This window comes from Poecilia reticulata, chromosome 22 (genome assembly GCF_904066995.2).
Source record: "Poecilia reticulata chromosome 22, P_reticulata-male-v2, whole genome shotgun sequence".
NCBI classification, from domain to species: Eukaryota; Metazoa; Chordata; class Actinopteri; order Cyprinodontiformes; family Poeciliidae; genus Poecilia; species Poecilia reticulata.
In genome coordinates this window covers 9,527,221-9,549,456 of record NC_088851.1, presented here as the reverse complement: position 1 = coordinate 9,549,456, position 22,236 = coordinate 9,527,221, and the positions used below count along the sequence as shown (strand labels likewise).

Here is a 22,236-nt window from a genome sequence, read left to right as displayed (position 1 = left end):
GCTCTACACACATCGGCTGCTTACATCAACAGTGAGGTTGGGTCAAGCATAGGAAGGGCCCTTCCGTAACGGCGGGATCTGTTTCTCGAAACAGCGTGAAAAGGGGGAGGCAGAGGAGATCAAAGCCCGCGTGTGAACCGTGCTTTTATTGAAACTATGCGGGATTAACCAGACTTGTCTTTCTGCATGCATGGAAGGGAATGCCCATAAAACATGAAGAGATTTTATATATATACTTTTTCCTTTCACCTCTTTTCTGCTAGTAGATTGAAGCTGCTGTAGGATCCGAAAGGGTCCAGATTTTCTTTTGGAATCAAATCAAATCAAATCGAGTGGAGACCCTGTCATCCCTGACAGCAATCAGGAGGATTGATTGAGGACAGGAGGAGGCATTTTGGGCTCCTTTCATGTGCCGTGTCCCACCGAGAGACAAACAGCTGGGGGAGGTTTGTGTGCCAGATGGGAGGAGAAACGAGCGTATTGGTGAGGAGCCTTTGATGGATGGTGATATTTTTACATAAGTGACCATTTATCACTCGCTGGACAGCTTCTTCTCCAGCTCATTGCAAAAGTTTCCACGGCTCTCGAAGATTTTTTGCGCGTTTTCTCACGACAGGACAAACTTCTGTGCGTTTTGTCGAGGTGTTAAACGACAGGCTGACGCACACTGGTGCGTCGTTAGGAATTGGAAGGATAACGACGCACGGTTTTGAAAATGTTGAGGAGTGTTAATAGGGAAAGCAGTCGAGAGGTTTGTGACTCTGGAGGGGCTGCAGAGAGCGCCAGCTCAGGTGGAATAAATTTTTTTTCTCCATTTTGTGAATAGTTTGTGCTTAAAAAGTTTGACCTAATAAACCTGCATAAACCGTCTGTGGTGATGGGGGGGCCAAACCCGGAGCGTTCTAAAATTGCAGGCTAGGCCTGCTGAAAATCACGTGAAGACTTGGAGTTGTAATTGCGAGAAAGATGGCTTCTCAAGTATCACCTTGGGTGGACAAATATAGATGCAGGACACTATTGAAAACCTTATATCTAGTTACTTTAATTTTGCTGGACCTGCTGTTTTCTTTTCAACCATGTCTGTGTATGAGTGGTGTGCAGGAAACTGTGATTGAGACCAGAAGGGAGCTTTTCATCAAAAATGGCTACGATAACAGATGTGTTCATTTGAGTAAGGGGCTCACAGCATGCTTCCTGTTTTAATCGTACTCTCAGATAGCTGTGAAGATGTAGCAGTGAGGCGGTGACTTCACTTTCGTGAGTAAAAACAGTTTAGGAAAGCTAAATGCTATACATCTCAACAACTACTATTTGCCTCAAAGCCTTAAGGCTAAGTTATCGCATATTGTTAATTCGTGCATTCTTTTCTTTTGCGATCTCTCCTTTTTCTAGCTTACATTCAGCCTGGTTAACAATGAGACTTCTGTTTCTGACTGGTTGTCTCGGTTGAGTCGAGTCTGATCCGGACTGTAACCTCCCGCTGCTGCGTGTTGTTCCTGGCACAGCTTTGAACTTCCCTGTGTGTGTCTGTACGGCGTATGTACTGTGTGTAAGCAGCGCACAATGTATGAGTGTATATTTGTCAGAGCAGGTAGTAGACTTAGTAGCTGGAATGTTCGGAGCCGGCGTCCAACATCTGGAGGCCGACTCCAGAAGGAGCATAAAGAGGAGCCGGTGGGTCGAACAGGTCATTATTCAAACCAGATGGGGGTAACTTCTCATAAAAGTGGTATAAAAAAAAAAGAAGAAGGAAAGAAAAAACACCACGCTGTATTTTCTTTCACTTTTATTTTGTTTCGTTTGGGTGTAAATGGCCATTCTTTTCTAATGTGTTCTATGAAGTGAGATGTTTTCAGAAAAATAATGAATACACTAGAAAAACAGGACAAATCTGAATTCATTGGGAATTTTCTGCTTTGGAGTTCGTTCAGATAAGTTTTGTCATAAATTTGAATTTTAGCTTAGGGTTAGTCTATGACATTTGAGTTAGTGTGAGGTCAATGCACAGGGAAAGCCAGATCAGAAAATATTTCTCCAGAAGCCATTTGTCAAATGCATGTGTCAGAGAGCCACCAGGATTATTACTATTATTATTATTATTATTATTTGTGTCATTTACAACCCGTACAATTTTTATATTGCATTTGTGGATGTGCAGACACACAAGATGCATTTCCCCCCCCAAAAAAAAATGATTCGAAAGAGTGCAACAAATAGGTCCAACGCAATGACTGTTGACATGCTGAATCAGGTGGTAATAAGGGCATCTGCTGGCCATAGTAGTAATGGTATCATAAAAAAATAAAAATAAAAAGTCCTAAAAACATTTCTATCCTTATCCAGCTCAGATACGTTTGGATCCACCAGAATTGCACATTTAAAAATCGACTTGTTTGCATTCAGGACAGTCTGATAAAATGTAGATACAAAATAAAAGATTTAACTTCCTGCTTCCTTTCTGCGTGTGTGTTTGTTGTTGGGATACATGGTCTGCCAAGCCAGAAAAAAAAAACAATCTCAAGGATGTCCAGTAACTTCCCATTCTCTGTTGAAACGAACCAATGTTGTTTTGTCTTGTCCCGAAGGAGAGCGCCGTGAGAAAACAGCAGCGTAGCTGATGCAGAGCTCTTATCTCTGCAGTTGGAAGTAACTGTAATAGTGACTAATGCTATGTAGACACACATTTCTCTTCATCTGCACCTGTGGGTTGAGCTGACGTTAACTCTAAAGAATGACAGAGAGGAAAAAACCCCGATTCCACACAATGACAGACGTTCGTTTATTTTGTCGCACTGGGTGCCTGCTGACTGGACGCCTGAGCTCGATTCTCTCTAACAAACTTGAGCGCAAACAGTTTTGGGTGTGTTTATGTGTCTTTCGGTGTTAAATTTGGAGGCGCACGTTTTTTTTTTTTTTGTTTGTTTGTTTTTTGGCATATGTGTATGTGGGAGCTAATGAGAATCTAATACGGTGCATATGTTCGGCGGTTGTGTATGTTTACGGACTGAGGGGATGGGAGCGCTTGTGAAAACAGCGTTACTCAGGGTACAGTTCCACTGGATCACAGGTTACAGCCCCAGGGGATTGTGGGATAGGTCGGGCCACTGTAGGAAATGGATAGTGAGTTGTGTGCGTGTGTGTGTGTGTGTGTGTGCGTATTTATGTAAGAATGTTTTACTGACCATAAAAGAAAGAGAGAGAGAGAAGAGGAGGTGAACATTAGTGACATCACGGTAAACCAGATAAAGCTGCTCTCAGTCTTCTCTGATATTCTTGCTCCTGATCTTGTGTCCAAGCTGAAAAAGGCCATATTAACAAAAAGTATTTGCTGGCAAAGCTGCAGTTCAAAATTCCTCTGTCTATTTATTTGCTGTAGTAATTCTCTCTGGAGTGGCTTCCCGCTGAAATACACCGTATTTTGCCATGGATTAGATAGCAAGTATGCAGTATGAAGGCCATAAGTCCGTTGCAGCGATTCCCTTTCATATCTCATGAGATATTAGTCAGTTTTAACAGAGCACAGATATCCACTGCAAATAAAAAGCTTTCCAGTTAACACTTGTGGTTCAAGAAATTCTGTCCTCTGATTCTGTCTTTTCTGGGATTTGGGGGAAACTAAAGAACGTAGAATCATTTTGCGTGGAGTTTCCATGCTCTCCATGTGCATGCACGGCTTCTCTGACACGATCATTATGTTAATCAGAGTCTTGGGCAGCTACGTGTTGTCTCGGCCTCACGATTTCAAAATGCGAACAACATGATGAGGATGGCCGTTTAGACGCCAATTCTGATTCAAGCGATTTATTGGCAGATTCGTGGTGAATTGTGCCCTTAAGCTGCTTATATTTTCAATAAATATGAAACGATGACAGAATTACTTGTTGTTTCACTCATTTTGGATGTGTCAGATTTTTGGTTTTTTCTACTTCAGCGGTGCGAACGCTGTACTAAAAGACACAAAACAGCTTCCTGAAGTTGTCGTCGCACCTAATCGTCCAGCAGGCCTGGCATAAACAGCGACTCGGTTTTGACTCGGTTGTTTTGCCTCTTTGGCTGTTGAGGAGAATCAACTGTTCAGCCATTCATTCTCAGCTCTAATGAGAACCGATGCAACCAACAGCAGAGCTTCATTTGAACGGGCAAAAATATGGTGACTGTTCCACTCAGAGTCAGAATAGGAACTGTCAAATGTAATAAATAAAGGAGGGCTCCAAAAATTCCTGTTGTCTGTGTGCCATGTAAGCACTGAAAGCTGTGAAAGCGGTATTTCAGACATTTCCGTTGGTTCGGCACATAACCTTGAACAGCAAATACATTTTCCCCCCCGTTTACTAGGAAGCATGCCGTCTTGTTTCAAACACCAGGTGGTGCCACAGTGTCTGAGATAAGTAACATTATATCCACCCAAAATAATCCTGATATAACCATATTCTGTTAATTTTTTCCTTTAAACTAACTCAGTTTAACTTCTGTTAATACATATCTTTTCTCTGTCTTTTTTTGTTTCATCCCTCCAGACGCTTTCATTGTCTTCTCTGATTCCCCTCCCGCTCTGTTTATTTCCCCTCCCCCCCCCCCCCCCCCCCCCAAATCAACCACTCCTAACATCTGGGATGCACCTGTCACGGTGCAACGGGGTTAAAAACAGTATTTACCTGCATCAGTTAAAATGAACAGATTCTGGATCGATCCTTTGAACTATGATCTCAAGTGAATCTGCAAGAAAAGGAAAACAAAACAAAAAAAAAACTTCCACACTTTCCTCCATAAGTCAGATACATCGGGAAGAATCAGACTGCATTGTCCAGAGCCTCGTTTAATCCAGGTTATGGTAAATGTTATTCCTGTGTGTAAATGAACGATGTTCAGAATGTACTGACGTTCTGATTAGGCCCTCTCAAAATCTATTCTCTGTCTCTGAGTTCAAGTGTTTGCAGCCCAGGGAAAGTGCACACACTGATATATAAACCTAACAGTTTCCCATCCAGAATCCATCCATTCATTCTCATTCTTGCTCCTATCAATGTAGTGAAGCAGGAACTTCAAACGAGATCCCTCCTTGACTATCCATGCTTTCCACCAGACAACATGAAGGAAGTTCATTTCCACTGCTCGTGTGATCTCCTTCCTGTGGACTTGACCCACATCCCATAGTCTTTACGTTGGTGTTGGAACGTAAAACAACTGGTGAATTACTCATTTCTCTCTGCAGACGTTTCGGTTTTGCTCTCGTATTCTCTTTTCCTCCGCGGATCAAGAGTCAAAGGTAGTTGAAAACCTCCATTTTGGAGGTGGGGACTCGTTCTCAGCCCGTTGCGACAAACGCGTTGTCATAAAACTGAAACACAACACGAACGACGTTATGTGTATCAAGAGACACTTTCAAACTCTCATCATAGTTACTTGCTAGCGTTGGGCCGCGCACAATGAAGTATCGGGCTTTTATCTGCGGCTGTTGGTTTCTGTTTGCACAAAAAGGCCGGATCATCCTTGGGGCCTCTCTGAATCATTGTTTTCCAAATTGTGTTGCCGTGGCAGCGGGAGGACTGAGGGTTCTGCCACAATGAGTCACATAAATCTACACTTTAAAGGGAAGCAGCCCTGTGCTGCACTTGAGTCTGGTCAAGAACCATTCAAGTGGGATGTTTACACCTACAGGCTAAATGTCATTGGAAGATATAATGATTAAATAAAAAAATAAAATTACTGTTAGACAGCTTGTATTTTTTTTAAAGTAATCTTTAATTTTTGTTTCTTTTGACTGTAAGTATTAGAATGGCCCACCAGGGTCCTGACTTGACTTCTGTTAGCAAATCTACAGGTGGGGTTAAGGATTCGGGAGGTGACAAGAAGTCTTTCAACCCCAGAGATGTGCGACTCATCACAAAAGACATGATCAAAATACCAAAAAAAAAGAGGTCAACAATTACAAGAAGGTGTTGCTGTTGTCAATATACATTCTTAAATGGACTTTTGTGAAGGGTATCAGTAATTGTCAGCCTGCAATTTTCACTAGAATCACGTTTTGTCAAATGCGATACTTCATCTTTCGAGAGTCAGAAATGATGTCGTGTTTGAATGAAAATCATTTTAAACGCATTTCTTCCAGGGCTACGGATAATTCGGGGCTTACCTCCATCGAAATTATGCAAAAGCTGAAGAAGCAAAAGCTCCCAACAAATAATACTGTACTTGATTTATCACACTTTTTAAGTTTTAGGCTTACTTTTTAAAGGCCCACGTTCATTTTCAGGCAATCGAATGAGTTCATGCAGCTATGGTAAATTGTTTTTGTAATCTGTCTCATTCTGATTCAGGACCTTTTGTCATTCTGTTGCTCTTCCATCTCGCATCTCCTCTTCACACAGTCAGACACACTGTTTCAATCTCCTGTTTTCAGAGATTTAGAGTTGACTTTAAATCCAAAGATGTTATTACTCTTCACTTCAGTTAAATAAAACAATGTTTCAAGTGGCAAAGTCGCCCAAAACTTTGATAAAGAAGCTTGCAAAGTTTTAGATGCAAGAATTTGATATTCTGTCATTACATTTGTAGAAAGTTACATATATGTGGAAAAATTATGAGGAGAAAATGCAGTTTGCTACCTAACGGTAAAAATAATAATAATTATTGCACATTTGCGTAGTCTTTGTTCAGATACTATGATAATACCCAAGCTAAAGTAACTTTTAATTGTCTAAAACAGCGTTGGTTTTACTTTCGGATGGGTTTTCTTTGAAGTCCTGCCTCTCTTGAGAAGTCCCACAAGGTTCCTTTTGTTTGGCCAACTTTTTTTTGTCATTTGGCGCCCCGTTAAGAAAACATGAATTTTATACGTACTTCTGATAACACAGATATTTGTGTAAAAAGCACAACCATTCTATTTCTCTCTGAAACCGTTTTTTTTTTTTTTTTTTTTTTACCAGACATTGAAACTTTAAAGATGAAAAACTGAGTAAGTGCATATAAATCTGGGTAGCTTTTACTTTTATTTTGCAAAATCTCCTGCCATAGACTTGGGTGTGACTGAATGAATATCATAAGTATTTGCCAAGAGAATATACAACTGCGCAATAAATAGAGACTAGAGGTTAGAGTGACTTTTGTTTTCCAGTTGTTAGAGGAAAAAGTCAAACCAGGAAGAGCTGGTTCCTCTGTTGAACGTGTGTTTGACCCCACACCTGTAATAGCCTCAGGCTGTTAGTGTGAAGGACATGGACGTTACGCATCAATTGGAAACTGGTTCCCTGTCTTCCATTGTTAAACTGCCAGTCTGTCTGCATCTAATAACATAAGTTACAGTGTGTCTCTTTGTGAGCTGAAGGTCAGCGAGCAGCCTCTCCTTCGCTGAATTCAATAATAAACATTTAGGATGTGCTTGAAACAACCCAAAACACCGTCTTCTGCCCACTTGACGGTTTTCTTCCACAGTTGGAAGAAAACGGCAGACGTGGGAGTAGAGCTGGAGTCGCTGATTAGACGCGTCTCGCATATTCGAACATTGCAACATGTCATAACTTAGCGGTGAGATGTTACATCCTGTATCGTTCAGTGTTGTTATTTCTGAACAGTATGTTTCGTTCAGTAGAATCAGCAGGATTTTAACGGTCACCAATTTATTATCACCTCTGAGTAGTTTTTATCAGCGTGAAACATTTGTGGACGATCGCTAATATGAGCCTAATCAACCCAATGTTCTGAAAATAAAAAAAAAACGTCACTCTGGCATGTTTGCTGTGTTTGATGTACTGCTCCTCCTTTAAAGAATGTTTTTTTTTTTACTCATTTGAGGATGTTGTCATCTCGTTTTTGTCTTTTTAATCATTTTTCATATTTAAAAGTGGAGCAGGAAGTGAAACAACTGAGTTTACATACCTTCCTGAAGATACTGGATTTTCTTTGAAGTGCTTTCCAAACTCTCGATGTTGTGCAAACTCTTAATTGTTTTGGAGTATGATTCCTTTATTACATTTAAACTGTCTAGATACAGTTAGGATGGAAGGTAAATATATATGTATATATATGTGTGTATTATCTGGTTTTCTGGTTCAAACAAATTTGAAAAAAATAACAGCTTAGGGCCCAATTTTGTTTGTAGGTTTCTTGCTGTCTCCGAATCCCAGTGGCAGCGTTAAACAGTCGAGCTAATAACTATCCATTTGCTACAAAACGAGAACGACAAAATCAGAGAAAGCAAGAAGACAAGAAGCTGAGCTGGAGGCGGATTACCAAACACTTTTCAGAAAGAGGAGGGTGTAAAGAGTTTGCTAAAGACCAGCAGCCTAACTGGTGCAGAGTCTTTGAGATTTAAAGCACGCTCTCATTATCCAGATACAATTATGAGATTTTTTTTGTTGTTGTTTTCTGGTGGAGGACAGACAATTTTTCTTTTAGATTTCTGAAAACTGATACCGTTCACTCTGTGTTTTCAGGTCATTAGAATGTTATTGAAAAAGTCAACTCACTAAGTAGAGCAGATTGTTTGGATTACTTACTGATGTTTTCAATCCCTTGATTTCTGTTAATTATGATGATTTTCTGCTCACTGCTAAAGAAAACATCATATTTAAGATTAGAATATGACACCAGAACAACAACTAAAAAATACAGAAAAAGTCATCTTAATTATGAATGTCAAGTAACAGCTTAAATGTTTTTTTTATTTATTCTGATATGTAATCCTTATTTGACAAATGTGCCTCGTCACATTGCATATTCTAATTTATGGAACACGTCAGTCTCTGTTGTGGCCGTTGCTAGGGCGACCAAGCCCCCTTCAAATTTTATACCGACGTCCTGCGTGAGAAGACCATGTTGCAGACAGTGAACAGTGGGGGATTTACTGGGTTTGAGGAAGAATGACTCTAAGGATGAAAGAAAGAAAAGGAGGGGCTGCGGAGGATGGGAAAATGTCAAAAGGTTTGATTTTTGGCTCTGTAAGGAGCCTAATCCAATTATGAGACAAATGAACTATCAAATCTGGAACATGCAATGGACGTTTAGACCTCTGACTTTTCGCCAGAAAAGGATCGTTATGGGCAAAACACGAGTAAGTTTTTTTGAAATGCACTTGAACCAGACTTTGGTTCGAGCAGTACTGAGAAGTGGACCTACTTAGAGGAATTATTTAAAAACAGAAAATGAACATAAAGCAGAGGAGCTTATTAAAAGATCATCAAATATTTGGTGAAGTTTTAGAACTCCCTTTCTCTGAAGTTACAGCTGCAAATGTTTTGGTGTGTCTCTGTCAGCTTTTGCACAACCTCAGACTAAAATGCTTAGTCATTCTTCTTTGCTAAATAACTCAAATTTAGTCAAATTGGTTTATATGAACCTCAATTTTCAGCTTTTTCAACATATGCTAAGGCTGATTTTGGTCTGGACTTTGACTGGGCCAATTCCAACACATGAATATGACTTCATTTAAGCTTTTCCACTGTAGCTCTGGCTGTACGTTTAGATTCACCGAGAGGCGCGCAGCCTCCCTGATCGCAAAGGTTTTTAATTAATAAAGTCACACTTCCCCAGTAATGTGAGCAAACAGGTTAACAAGGCCTGCTGCGTGTGTGTAAAAACCTGAGTTACCCACTCATCCGTAGAATGTAACCTCCACCTCAGGCTCGAGTCCAACAGATTTTCATCCTGGATTGTCTTTTATTTTGCTGCACTCTGCAGAAGAAAAACAAAAGCAGAGATAAAAATAACAACAACAGCGGGTCCCCTGGTTATGTGCAGTGTTTATTTTCTGTCATGCATCGCATTTTGATAAAAACCTAAAAGCTACGCTTTGGCCTGATGTAACCGGAGCATATTCTTCCACATGTTAGGAACTCTTAAGTCCTTTTTTTTTTTTTTAGAGGAAGAAAGTTAAACACGCAACAGAGCCTTGTAGTGTAGGGGTGGATCGCCACAAAAATGAAAACCTGTTTTCCTCGGCAGGCTGTTTCACACAGCCAGGTTCTGGGTCTGAGAGATAATAACATGCAGAGTGTCAGTTCCAGGGGCTTTATTTGTGGAGCGGGGCTATCACTTTGCGGCCGCGCGTGCTTGTAGAACAGACCGTGTGCGTGCATTTTCGTGAGTGAGCTTATCTCAACATGCTCGCCACAAATACACCAGTGAAAACACGCCTTCCACTACTGTGCACTGTTTAGACGTGGAAGAAAGCGTGGGATAGGAGCCAAGCACACGTCCAACACACAATAGCAAGTGGTAGATTGTTCAGTCCTCTGGTTGTTTACTTTGGTTCCCATTACTTTTTCCTCTTTCCATCCCTTTATTCAGCTCATCCTTTGTTCCTCACTTCATGTCCGGGTACTTTAATGATCGAAACCTGACCCCTCCCTTTTTGCTACCATTTTTCATATTACACCATAGAACAGAGGCACCATCAGCATCCTCACTCTGTCTGCCAACTTTCACACTCTTTCATGGACATTCGGGACTTTTATTTATCATATTTTCACACCAAGCAAAGACAGGTACATGCACGAACGCTGAGAGGCTAAGAATATTTCATTGCTATGGATTATGGCTTCGAACACAAAAACGTGGAACACTATCCAAACCTTCTTTTTTCTTCACGAAGCAAAAGCTACGATAAAGATCTCAACTTCTGCTACCAAACTTTTTGTTGTTGTTGTTGTTGTGTGCTTGAATAGATATTATTTTCTTTGCCAAACCTTACCGAATTCAGAGTAAATTACCTTTCAAATTACAACTTAACGTGAAAAACTAATCCTTGATGTTGGAAGGTGGACATCAGATCTAGGCCCGAGCTGCAAGTTTAATAATGCTCCTTTGTCTGCAGACTGTGTGTGTGTGTGTGTGTGTGTGTGTGCGTGTGTGTGTGTGTGTGTGTGTGTGTGTGTGTGTGCGTGCGTGTGTGTGTGCGTGTGTGTGCGTGTGTGTGTGTGTGTGAAAGGAATATAACACTCCACAGTGGTGATAGCATCTATACTTGGCGAGCCGTATAATATGATTCTCCTCAGTCTGAGTGCCTATCAGCGCCGGCGGAGGTATATTTTAATGATTTATATTCGTCTATTTAAATGCTTGCGCGAGACGTCGCAGTAGTTTGGGAACGAGCGTAAAATAAATCACGAGGAATTACCCGGCTGTGTTCGTTGTTTTTTTTTATTTTTTTTATTGTGTGTTTGTGTTGGTGTACTTACGTTGGCAGTCTGCTTGCTATGCTAGTCTGGCTTCAGTGGTTTCTGATGTTTATCAGGCAGCCGCTTTGTCCACTGCCGAAAAGATCAAAAACTACAGATGTTATCCTACAACAAAAGCAGTTATTCAGAGACACCATTTTGCAAACTTGTACGTGTTGTATGTACGACGTTATGCCAGTTCCTACTATTCCCAGCTCGTTCCCCCTCTCTGTTGCATTCTTTCGTCTGTGCTGACCTTTCAGCCTGGAGATAGCATCTCGGGGGGATGTTCTCTGCTGGCTGAATTTTTCTTGAATTGTTGACTTAGTAATAGTAATTGGTTTGCATTTAACTTCACAGAGACATTTCACGGAGGGCTGTTCACCACAGACATTTCTGACACGGATGCTTGGGGGATTTTACCTCCCAATATGTTTGTCTTATTCCTCGCCTCAGGCATTTTTAAAGGGAATAAAGATAAACACTTTTTTTTTTTCCCCTCCAAGTACAAGCAACACACTCCTGAAAACTAATTACCACAGGCGTGCACATTGCGGTAATTAGAGCGTTAACCACACACGGACTCTTTTTGGGTGAGTTTTTTTTTTTTAAGAGATTGAAAATCTATGGATGCAGCATTTTCAAACGGCAAAAACTCGCATGCAGAGGCTTTACGGAGATACACATGTGAAAACACAGTCTGAGCTGCAAGTCAAGTCTCAGCCAATGTAAGCCGATCCCTCTCATCTGCTTTTGGTTTAGACAGACCCCCATTTCAAGACTGATTTGATCAAAGTTCCCCTGGTCTGCAACTCGCTCTCTGCTTTTTTAAGCTATACAGCAAACACACACACACACACACACACACACACACACACACACACACACACACACACACACACACACACACACACACACACACACACACACACACGCACACACACACACACACCCACACACACACACACACACACACACACAGGAGTGCCTGTACCGGTAGTGAGACCAAAAAAAAAAAAGAGAGAGAGAGAGATTTCCGGCACACTCACTTCTCAATTGACCCCATGTTCCAGGATGTTAATGATTTTCTGTATAATCAAATGAAGTGGGTGAATTCATTGACTTATTAGATTAGTGAAACTGATTTCATGTTGGAGGCCTGAGCTACAGTGGCTCTAGACTCAACATGACTCAAGTGGATGTCAGGTTCAAACACTAGACATTTATCACACACTGCAAAAAACAGAGACAAAGAGTCAGTGATGAGTTTCTACTCGCGAGGAGAGTGGTCAGAGAAAGCTTCAGTTACAATCTCCGAACAACACTCTGAAGTTTCTCTGCTCGCCTCGCTCTTTTATTAGATCAGGAATGCCCTAATTACATGGAGCTAAGGGGGGGGGGGAAGTATACTCTTTTTGACACAGAAACTTTTCTCCATATTAGATAACTTGAACAGCACATTCTCCTCGAGGTCGTTGGGGTGTGTTCTTGTTCTCTGCCGCTTATCTTCTGCAACACAAGAAGTGAACGAACAACAGACAGAACAAACTTCTAAAAGTGGCATAACATTATAAGCTTCATATAAGTAAGATTAAACAAATAATAATTCTAACATTTCCCTCCTGTTTATGCCATTTTTAGCCAGAGCTAGTCCTTACTCAATAACTTCTTTCGATTTTCTATTGGTAATTCATTAAGTGGTTCAAAACAGGTACACTCAGAGGGAAAAGGACACATTTCACACCTTACATCAATAACATTGTATTTACAAGTTCAACATAGGAACATTTGAGTCAAGATACAAGTCTGGAAAGTTGAGAGACATTTCATCTTCTTCATCACTGGACTCTGCATCTGTTACATTTTTATTGTCGTCAGGAGGAAGGAGAGAATACAACAACATCCACACAAGGTCAGTATTGCTGCAAACACAGCTATGGGAATTAAGACAGAGACTATTAGTCGTTGATATTGGCCGTATATATTACCCAAACCGTCCCACATTTCTGTATCAGCTCCAGAGTGGTCTTTCATTTTTGCTGTTTAGGGCCCTCAACCCATCCGAGGCCTTTGTGAGGCTGCCATCTGCAGCGGGGTTTGTTGGGGACAAGGGCGGAGCACTGCTCCCCAAAAAGGCGCAGACCCCACCCCTCTCAGCCAACAAACATGTCACAGCAATGCGGTTTTGGAAAGCCATCAGGGAGGTAGCTGACAGTTGCTCGTGGACGGCTGAGAAACCTTGCTCTGTTTTGTTACCTAACCTCTGGACATTGTAATGGATGTAGTTTTATTCTATCAACATTTTTATTTATAGTACACCACCACCAGATGTCACTACGGGATAATGGTTTGAAATACCGAGTAACGTTTACTATAGTCGAACAATTTCCTGAATTCTCATTCATTTAGGAGCGTTGCTGGGACCACTCTCAAAAGTGGTCGTGGACCCATACATATCACACAGTCCCCTTGTGGAACTTTTGCAGCTTGTTCTATCATTAGAAGCCAGTTATTGCTTCGGCTGGTAACTCCTGTGGTTATTCTAATTAGCTCATCTACATCAACATCATCATCTGCATTGAATATAGTCATTACAGAACTTGCGAGTTTAGTTGAGTGTGGGCCCGCCACCACTACGCCTGGGGAGGAGTTATTTGACTCTGTGATGTTCTGGCACAGGGAAAATCATTTTATAGGGGTCTTTTCCACTTTTCTCATCCACAAAGAGAAATAGAAACAAGGAACATCACTTTTGAAAGGAATCGGATTGTTTGTGGTGTTTATGATTATTTTTAGCTCTTTATTGATTTTTTCCCAGATGCATAACTTTAGCCCAGTACTGTGCTTTGGTATTTATCTTTGGATTTGGCCTCCAGCTATCCCCTGTGTAGGCGAAAACATGTTCCCATTGTACACTGCGAACAGCGTCCCGTGACGCCATGTACCAATCATAACCTGCCCAGGCATTTCCTGGGTAGCCCCCAATATTGATCTTATTCAGGTCTAGGGAAAACACAGTTGCCAATCTGGATGCATTAACACACAGGTAGATTTCATCTACAACCTCTTCACCTGACCCTTTACAGGGATTTTCCATGTCCCTAACTTTGGACACCACGTGCAACTCTTCCCAGGTGGCATCCATACTTCTCGGTGTTATGTGTTCTTCTCTTACTTTTGTTTCATACCGAAATAACAGGAGAACTGCAATGTTTATAACTGCAGCTCCTACACCAAGGATCACCCTTTTTTTTTATTTTTATTTTTTATTAGTGGTCATCATGTTTTATGTTTTGATTCCCTTCCTAAAAACCCCTCGGCAGAGTTGTGGACTATCTTCACCGGTTTGAGACAACTGTATACTAGAAATACAGTTCCCTTTGTACCACGGGCTTCCTCTGGGGGTCTAACTGAAGGTAGGCAAAACTTTGTTCCTAAGAGAGTTATTTTAGTCATCATTTTGTATTATCAGTTTACAATGTGCTAAGTGGATCCATGTGTTTCTTTCTGCTATCTTAACTGCAGTTCCTGTGGTCAACAAGACCTGATAGGGACCTTCCCACTTTGGTGATTTTCTCATATAGTTTTTTTCATATAGTCTGCTAAGTTAGGTTCATCCTCTGCTTCCCATTCATTCTTGAATAATGGAAGTCTGTACGGTCTCCCAAATAGTGTTTCATAAGGTGTTAGCCCTGATGTACTAGTGATGTTTATATACATTTTAACTAGGTCCAAACACCGTGTCCAGGGCCTTCCTGTTTCTTCCATACACTTCTTTAATCTATTTTTTATAGTACCATTCATTTTTTTTTTTTTTACCAGTCCTGCACTTTGTGGGTGGTAGCTGCAGTGGTTTTTTTTTTAAGTTTATGTGGAAGGCAGTTCCTATGTTTTTTACCACTTGGTTCACAAAGTGTGTACCATTATCACTATAGATTTTTTCTGGTATTCCATATCTGGGTATTATGTCTTTACATAGGGCTTTTGCCACTGTTAGGGCATCTGGTGTTTTAGTTGGGAATAGTTCTATCCATTTTGAAATGAATCTATGATCACTAGACAGTACTTTTTCCCTTCACTTTGATTTAGTTCTATAAAGTCCATGTGTATACTCTGGAAAGGATAGTTAGGTGTTGGAAACCTCCCTCGCTTTGGACGTAGATTACCTTGAGCATTGTGCTTAGCGCATATGAGGCAAGCTCTACAAAAATTTTTTTGAATATAGATTAAAACCATAGGTTGTATAATGCTGATTTACTAATCCTACCATCCCTCCTGTTGAGACATGTGTTTTCCCATGGCTCAATATTGCTGCCCATTTATATAGATTTTTTTGGTAGGATTGGTTTTCCTTCTGGTCAGATGTATAAGTCATTTTTTACAGTTGCTCCACTTTTTATCCAGGTTTTTTGTTCTAGTGTGCTTGCTTGTTTTTGCATGTCTTTCAATATTTCATTATCGATTTGTTCTTCTGTGGACCACAGTACTTCTTTTTCTCCCATTGCTGCTTGCTTAGCTGTTTTATCTGCAAATGCATTTCCCAGTGAAACAGAATCAGTATTAGAGGTGTGTGCTGCACATTTGCCTATTGCTAATGTTTTTGGGAGTTTTACTGCTTTTAAAAGTTCTTTTAGCAGATCTGCATGTGTAGCAGGTTTTCCTGTAGAGGTAACCATTCCCCTATTTTGCCAATATTGTGCGAAGGTATGAGTTGTAGCAACGCATACTGGCTGTCTGTATAAATTGTCACATCTTTTCCTTTCATTAGTTTGCAGGCTTCTGTTAATGCTATTAGTTCAGCAGCCTGAGCCGAGAAATGTTGTGGTAACGCCGCAGCTTTTAGCACTTTGCTCGATGTTACCACAGCATATCCCGTTCTAGTTTTCCCAAATTGGTCTTTCTTAGAAGAACCATCCACATATACTGTGATTCCTTTTGTTAATGGGGTGTCTGTCAGATCCTCCCTACATTTTGCTGTAGTTGTTGCCAAGGCTTCACAATCATGTGGTTCTCCATCATCTAAGGTTGGCATAAGTGTTGCAGGATTTAGAATTGTACACCGCTCTGTTGTTAGATGTGGTTGAGACAACAGGATGGACATGCAAGACAAATGCCTTGCTGGTGACAGAAATGTCATGTTTGTTTGTAATAATAATGCGGATACTGCATGTGGCACTTTAAGTATTAGCTCATGAAAAAGGACCACATCTGCACTTGCGGTCACTGCCATTGAGGCTGCAACTACAGCTCTAATGCATGGAGGCTGAGCACAGGTTACTGCGTCCATTTTAGCAGAATAAAAAGCTATGGGTTTCATCTTATCTCCGTGTTTTTGGGACAAAACCGAGGTCATAAATTTATCTCTGCTATCAACCATTTGGACAAACGGCTTCTTGTAATCTGGAAGAGCTAGTGTTCCACTTCCCACTAATTCTTGTTTTATTTTACAGAATGCTTCTTCACTTTCTGTGGTCCAACTCAGTTTATCTGTCATTTTCATTTCTGTAGTATAGATTAGTGCACTCAGAGGCGCAACTATCTCAGCATAATTTGGCACCCAACTTCTACAATAGTTTGTCAGCCCTAAGAATGACATCATTTGTTTTTTTGTCTGTGGCTTTGGAGCCTGTAGTATTGCTGCTTTTCTATCCTGTATTACTGTACGGCCCCCAGATGCTAGTTGGTGACCTAGATACTTTACTGCTGGCTGTACTAATTGGAGTTTATTTTTGTTGACCTTGTGTCCTTGTAGTAATAAGTGTTTCAATAGTGCCAGAGAGTCTATCAAACAATCTTCTTTGGTTTTTTGATGCTAGTAGAATGTCACCTACATACAACAGGATTTGGCTCCCTTTTGGGGGTTCAAAGGTGGAGAGGCTGGCTGACATTGCTTGTGAGTAGATTCCCTTTTATCATCAAAGTCACCTCTGGCCTGTATCTCTCCTCGAAAAATAAGTACTCTTAAATTCAAATTTCCTCTTCCCCTGTTTCAAGATCCTTTTCTTTCTCAACATCATCTAGTCATGCTGATTGTTGGTGTTGGGAACTTCTACAGTCCTTTATTAGATGGCCCTCTTTTCCACACTTCCAACAAGCTCGAGTTTCTGGGTGTGGACCAAATCCTCGCCCCCTGCTCCGTCCTCTCCCACGTCCTCTGCTTCTACCTCTGTCCCTTCCTCCCTGGTAGAAAACCTCTGTTTCCTCCCCTTGGAAAAAGGTAGAAACCGGTGTGGATTTCTGTTTTCCTTTGGTCACTTTTTCTGCATGTAAGGCATGGTTAATGTAGTCTCCGAGTGTACTATTACCCATCCCTATGAAGTGTTTCAAAATCCATCCATTTATTTCTGGTCTAGATCCTGCATGTAATACATTTTTTAACTGCTGTCTGTAAACACCCTGCTCATTATTGTCCTCCTGTAGTCCACTATGGGTTTTAAACACCTTTTCCATTCTCACTCTAAAATCATCAAATGATTCCTCAGGCTTCTGTTTGCATCTACCGATTTCTGTATAGTTAGCCTGTCTATGGTACCTAGCTCTGATCCTGGTGAGCAACTCTCCCACTTTAGTATTCAGGTTTTCACTCCCCTGTTCCTCTGTTACTGGAGGGTCGCGTTGTCTATTTAAAGGATCATAATTTCCCTTTACATGATGCCAGTCGGGCCCTATAACCTGCATCCAGACCTGTTGTGTTTCGGCACCGTTTAGATAGTAGGTTTTTCTAAGATTCTCCATGTCCTCCAAACATTGTTCTAAATCTTCTCTAGGATGTGGAATGCCACCTACTGCTCTCCTTATATATATACCTGTGGTACTTAAACTGCCATTAAAATCGTACTGCTTTACCCAGTAACAAAGCGGTTTTACTGCATCCTCATTTATTTTTTCAACTCTTTTCCAATCCTTACTAGACAGGTCTTCTAAGACCTTCTGTTTATGTTTGCTTCCCCCTTTACCCATTTTGAACTAAATTTAGTCCAGTGTGGTCTCAACACCTGCTGTGTTCTAAACACTGGAAAATTTCAACAGGATGGTGATAAATAGATTGTGGTAAAACTCACTTCAACTCAGAGAGCGGAGTTTTCTTGTCTACAAACATCCACAAAATCTCACCATTTGTTCCCCGTTGTTTTGGTATAAAACTGTTTATCTAGTGATATTCAGTTTTCATTCACTCACACACACTTTCACACTTTTAAGTAGGACGCTCCTGTCCTTCGCGGAATTTAACTACCTAGTAGAGGACTCCCGCCGTCCTTTAGCAGGGGACGCCGCCGTCCCATACAGCATTTAACTAACTCAGAGAATTTAACTAACTTTTTCGACGTTTTAATGATGTAATGTTTATTATTATTATTATTATTTTTTATTTCTCTCTTTCTCACTGATTTTTTCTGTTTTTATTTTAATTATGTAAAGCACTTTGAGATGCCTTGCTGCCGAAATGTGCCATACAAATAAAATTTGATTGATTTATTGATTGATAGAGTTAGGGGAGTCTGCCCTCCCGCGGACTTTAACTGCTTTTATTTTACCTGATAGTGCCTAGGATTCTCAGGGTTTTAATTTCTTACCAGAGGACGCCGCCGTCCCACACAGATTTTAACTTATAGTTAGAGGAGTCTGGCCTCCCGCGGACTTTAACTGGTTTTATTCCAATTTTTTACCGTTCCCCATACATACTGGTTTTAAACTGAAACTACTCACTGTGTCTCCAGTCTCTGAGGAAAACCGTCAACCGTCGGACTCCAGCTCGTGAGAAAAAAGGACCAGTCCCGGAAAGGGTCTTAAATGCTGTGCACAGACTTCCTGGTTTTTTTACTCACTCGCTGGAATCGTCTGGTGTATCGGACTCCGGCTCGAAGGACCAATTAAATGTCAGGTTCAAACACTAGACATTTATCACACACTGCAAAAAACAGAGACAAAGAGTCAGTGATGAGTTTCTACTCGCGAGGAGAGTGGTCAGAGAAAGCTTCAGTTACAATCTCCGAACAACACTCTGAAGTTTCTCTGCTCGCCTCGCTCTTTTATTAGATCAGGAATGCCCTAATTACATGGAGCTAAGGGGGGGGGGGAAGTATACTCTGTTTGACACAGCAAACTCTTATCCATATAAGATAACTTGAACAGCACATTCTCCTCGAGGTCGTTGGGGTGTGTTCTTGTTCTCTGCCGCTTATCTTCTGCAACACAAGAAGTGAACGAACAACAGACAGAACAAACTTCTAAAAGTGGCATAACATTATAAGCTTCATATAAGTAAGATTAAACAAATAATAATTCTAACCTTTTTTAAGCTATACAGCAAACACACCACACACACACACACACGCACACACACACACACACACACACACACACACACACACACACACACACACAACACACACACACACACACACGCACACACACACACACACACACACACACACACACACACACGCACACACAGAGTGCCTGCACCGGTAGTGAGACCAAAAAAAAAAAAAAGAGAGAGAGATTTCCGGCACACTCACTTCTCAATTGACCCCATGTTCCAGGATGTTAATGATTTTCTGTATAATCAAATGAAGTGGGTGAATTCATTGACTTATTAGATTAGTGAAACTGATTTCATGTTGGAGGCCTGAGCTACAGTGGCTCTAGACTCAACATGACTCAAGTGGAAAATAAGTTTAATTTTAACATTTCCTTATTTAATTAAACATATGTGATTGTTCCTAAACCTCCACGGTAGCCATTATTCATCTGGGAAAGAATAATTTTGAAAAAAAAAAAATATTCACCGATACCAAGCCCATGGTCCAACATTTTTATTAAAGTTAGTGCCACGTATGAACTCCAAAAACAACAGCATTAAAGATGCGCATAATTACAGCGTAATTCAACAGGATTCAATTTTTTTACATTTTTATTTTGTGGTGGTGTTGATTTGAGTCTCATAACTTGGGACTTAACCGTAATTCAAGAGTTTGATGACTTTAGACTTGGCTTCTTGGAATCACAAAAAAACTTTCGACTCAACTTGGATTTTAACGCCAATGACTCAACTTTGCCTGAACTTGACCACTTTGACTTGTGGATATTTAATTATTAAATTGAGTTCGGTCAAGGATGGTCATACAACCATTTAAAAATACTCTGATTAAAACCCAGAACTCATGCTTAGGCTCAAATCACAGTATTCTAGTTTAATAATGCAGTGTAAAAAAACAAACAAGTCTAATTTACGGTCAAATACTGGCAGCTGTGGTTGCCAGAATTTTCCCGTATTTATGCAGTAAATTAGAGATGTTTTTTTTTTTTTTTATTGTGGCGTTTGCTAAATTTCATCCTCTTAATGTCAGCGATACTAAAGTTCATAGTTGTCATTATAACTAGACAATAAGTGATGGTGCTACTGGAGCCACGCTGCTTACCCAGACAAACAGCTCGATTATTTAGATCATTAAAAATATTGAGTTTTCATGAATTAGTGCAAGCAAAACCAGACCAACGACGAGCTGAAAAGCTCTGAAACATAATACTAAAAGCAGTTGGGTTCAGGAGGGACAAAGCAATTACTGATGGTGATCCTAACATCCATGTTTTGCTGCTTCCAGTTTGACCTCTGACCCTCGCAGGGCTGCAGTTCTAATTCCTTCCTCCTGATCCCTAAACAACACTGGGTCAGTTGTGACCCCCTCGGGGTAAAGATGACCAACTGGACATGTGGGTCACATTTGAAAACATTGAAACACCAGAAGAGCAACACGTCTGTTGATGTGCCTAAAAGTGATTTATTTTTTATTTTTTAACCATCAGGAAACTTTGGCTACCATGACTGCGTGGGTCTGGACGGAGAACGCCAACGCTTCACCATAAGATGTTCTGGTTTGCATGAGTAAAAGTAAATATAAATGAATCACGGAAAACAAAATGTAGCTATATAAACCAGAGGATCATCTACAAGCAGAGGGGAAGAAAAAAAACACAACAAAGACGGTTTACATGAGCTGCTGAAAATAAGACAGAAGTAAGACTCTTTTTGTTTGGTTTCAGGGGTCGTAATGAGATCCTGACAGAACTGTTTATCCGTTCGCACCTGGCTTGGAAGCAGAGAAATGGGTCTGGGAGGCAGATGTTCAATGACCCAAACGCTTTTTGTGTGTGTCTGTGTGTGTGTGTGTGTGTGTTTGCTTTTGGTTGAGCATAAATGTGAGCATTTAACAAAGATCCCTCGCTATATTGATATTGTGATATTGTGTCTTTCGTCGACTAAAGAACGTCTGCCTTCTGCGTTCTGTAATGGAGGTTTAGTTTTTTTTTTGTGTTCTCTCTTCAGTGTGTGTCTCAATGCAAATAAACAAAATAACCTGCAGCAGCAACATTCTCATTCTGACTCGGTTTGCTGATCCAGGTCAGAGATATTTATCGTCGGGTCAGAAACCTCGATAGCAACCTAACAAACTGACAGTCAGTCCAGGAAATTAAATGCAAGTGCGGTGTCTCTTTAAATCACACCTGGCCACATGTGACCAAAACTGTGATTTAAAAAAATAAAACTTTGGAGGCATTAACACGTCACTCTTTTTTAACCACCGTGTCACTAAAATGCTTTATATTAGTAATTCATGCAGTGGTTGTGTTGTGGTTTGACCCAGATTTCCACTGAGCTGGTTAAAACTACGAAGTTGCTACTACTCTTAACATGTAGGAGAAATGTTTGGCTACTGCGTGAATCTTACTCAGAAAGGATGCATGAAAATAAATAATTACAGTCACATTTTTATTTGTATTTTTTTTAAACAACATCCATGGTGATCAGGTTACTCAGAGGAAATGAGGCACATGTGTACACGAAAGCAGGAGTCCGTGCAGGATATGAAATCGGCTGGCGTGGAAGATAAGGCGGCGTACTACTGCAACTCCAAAAGGTGAAGAGAGGAAACTGGGGGGAAATTAAGCAGAAATAAATTGACTGATGTCCAACAAGGAAGATCTGAGATAGAACCCTGGACTTTGACATTCTTTTTGTGAAAAATGTCCCAGGTTTCTGGGAAGTTGTGCTGCACCAGTGCAGTATGAAAAAGCTAAACTT

General features: G+C 40.7%; 1 long non-coding RNA gene across 1 annotated transcript; it reads left to right on the top strand.

Annotated features, from left to right (window-relative positions):
- The first annotated feature begins 4,639 nt into the window (after nucleotides 1–4,639).
- LOC103458412 (uncharacterized) lies at nucleotides 4,640–21,531 on the top strand. The gene is made up of 3 exons (XR_532578.3): nucleotides 4,640–9,049; nucleotides 20,759–20,867; nucleotides 20,961–21,531. It is a non-coding gene; the product is annotated as an uncharacterized LOC103458412 (long non-coding RNA).
- Nucleotides 21,532–22,236: the final 705 nt, after the last annotated feature.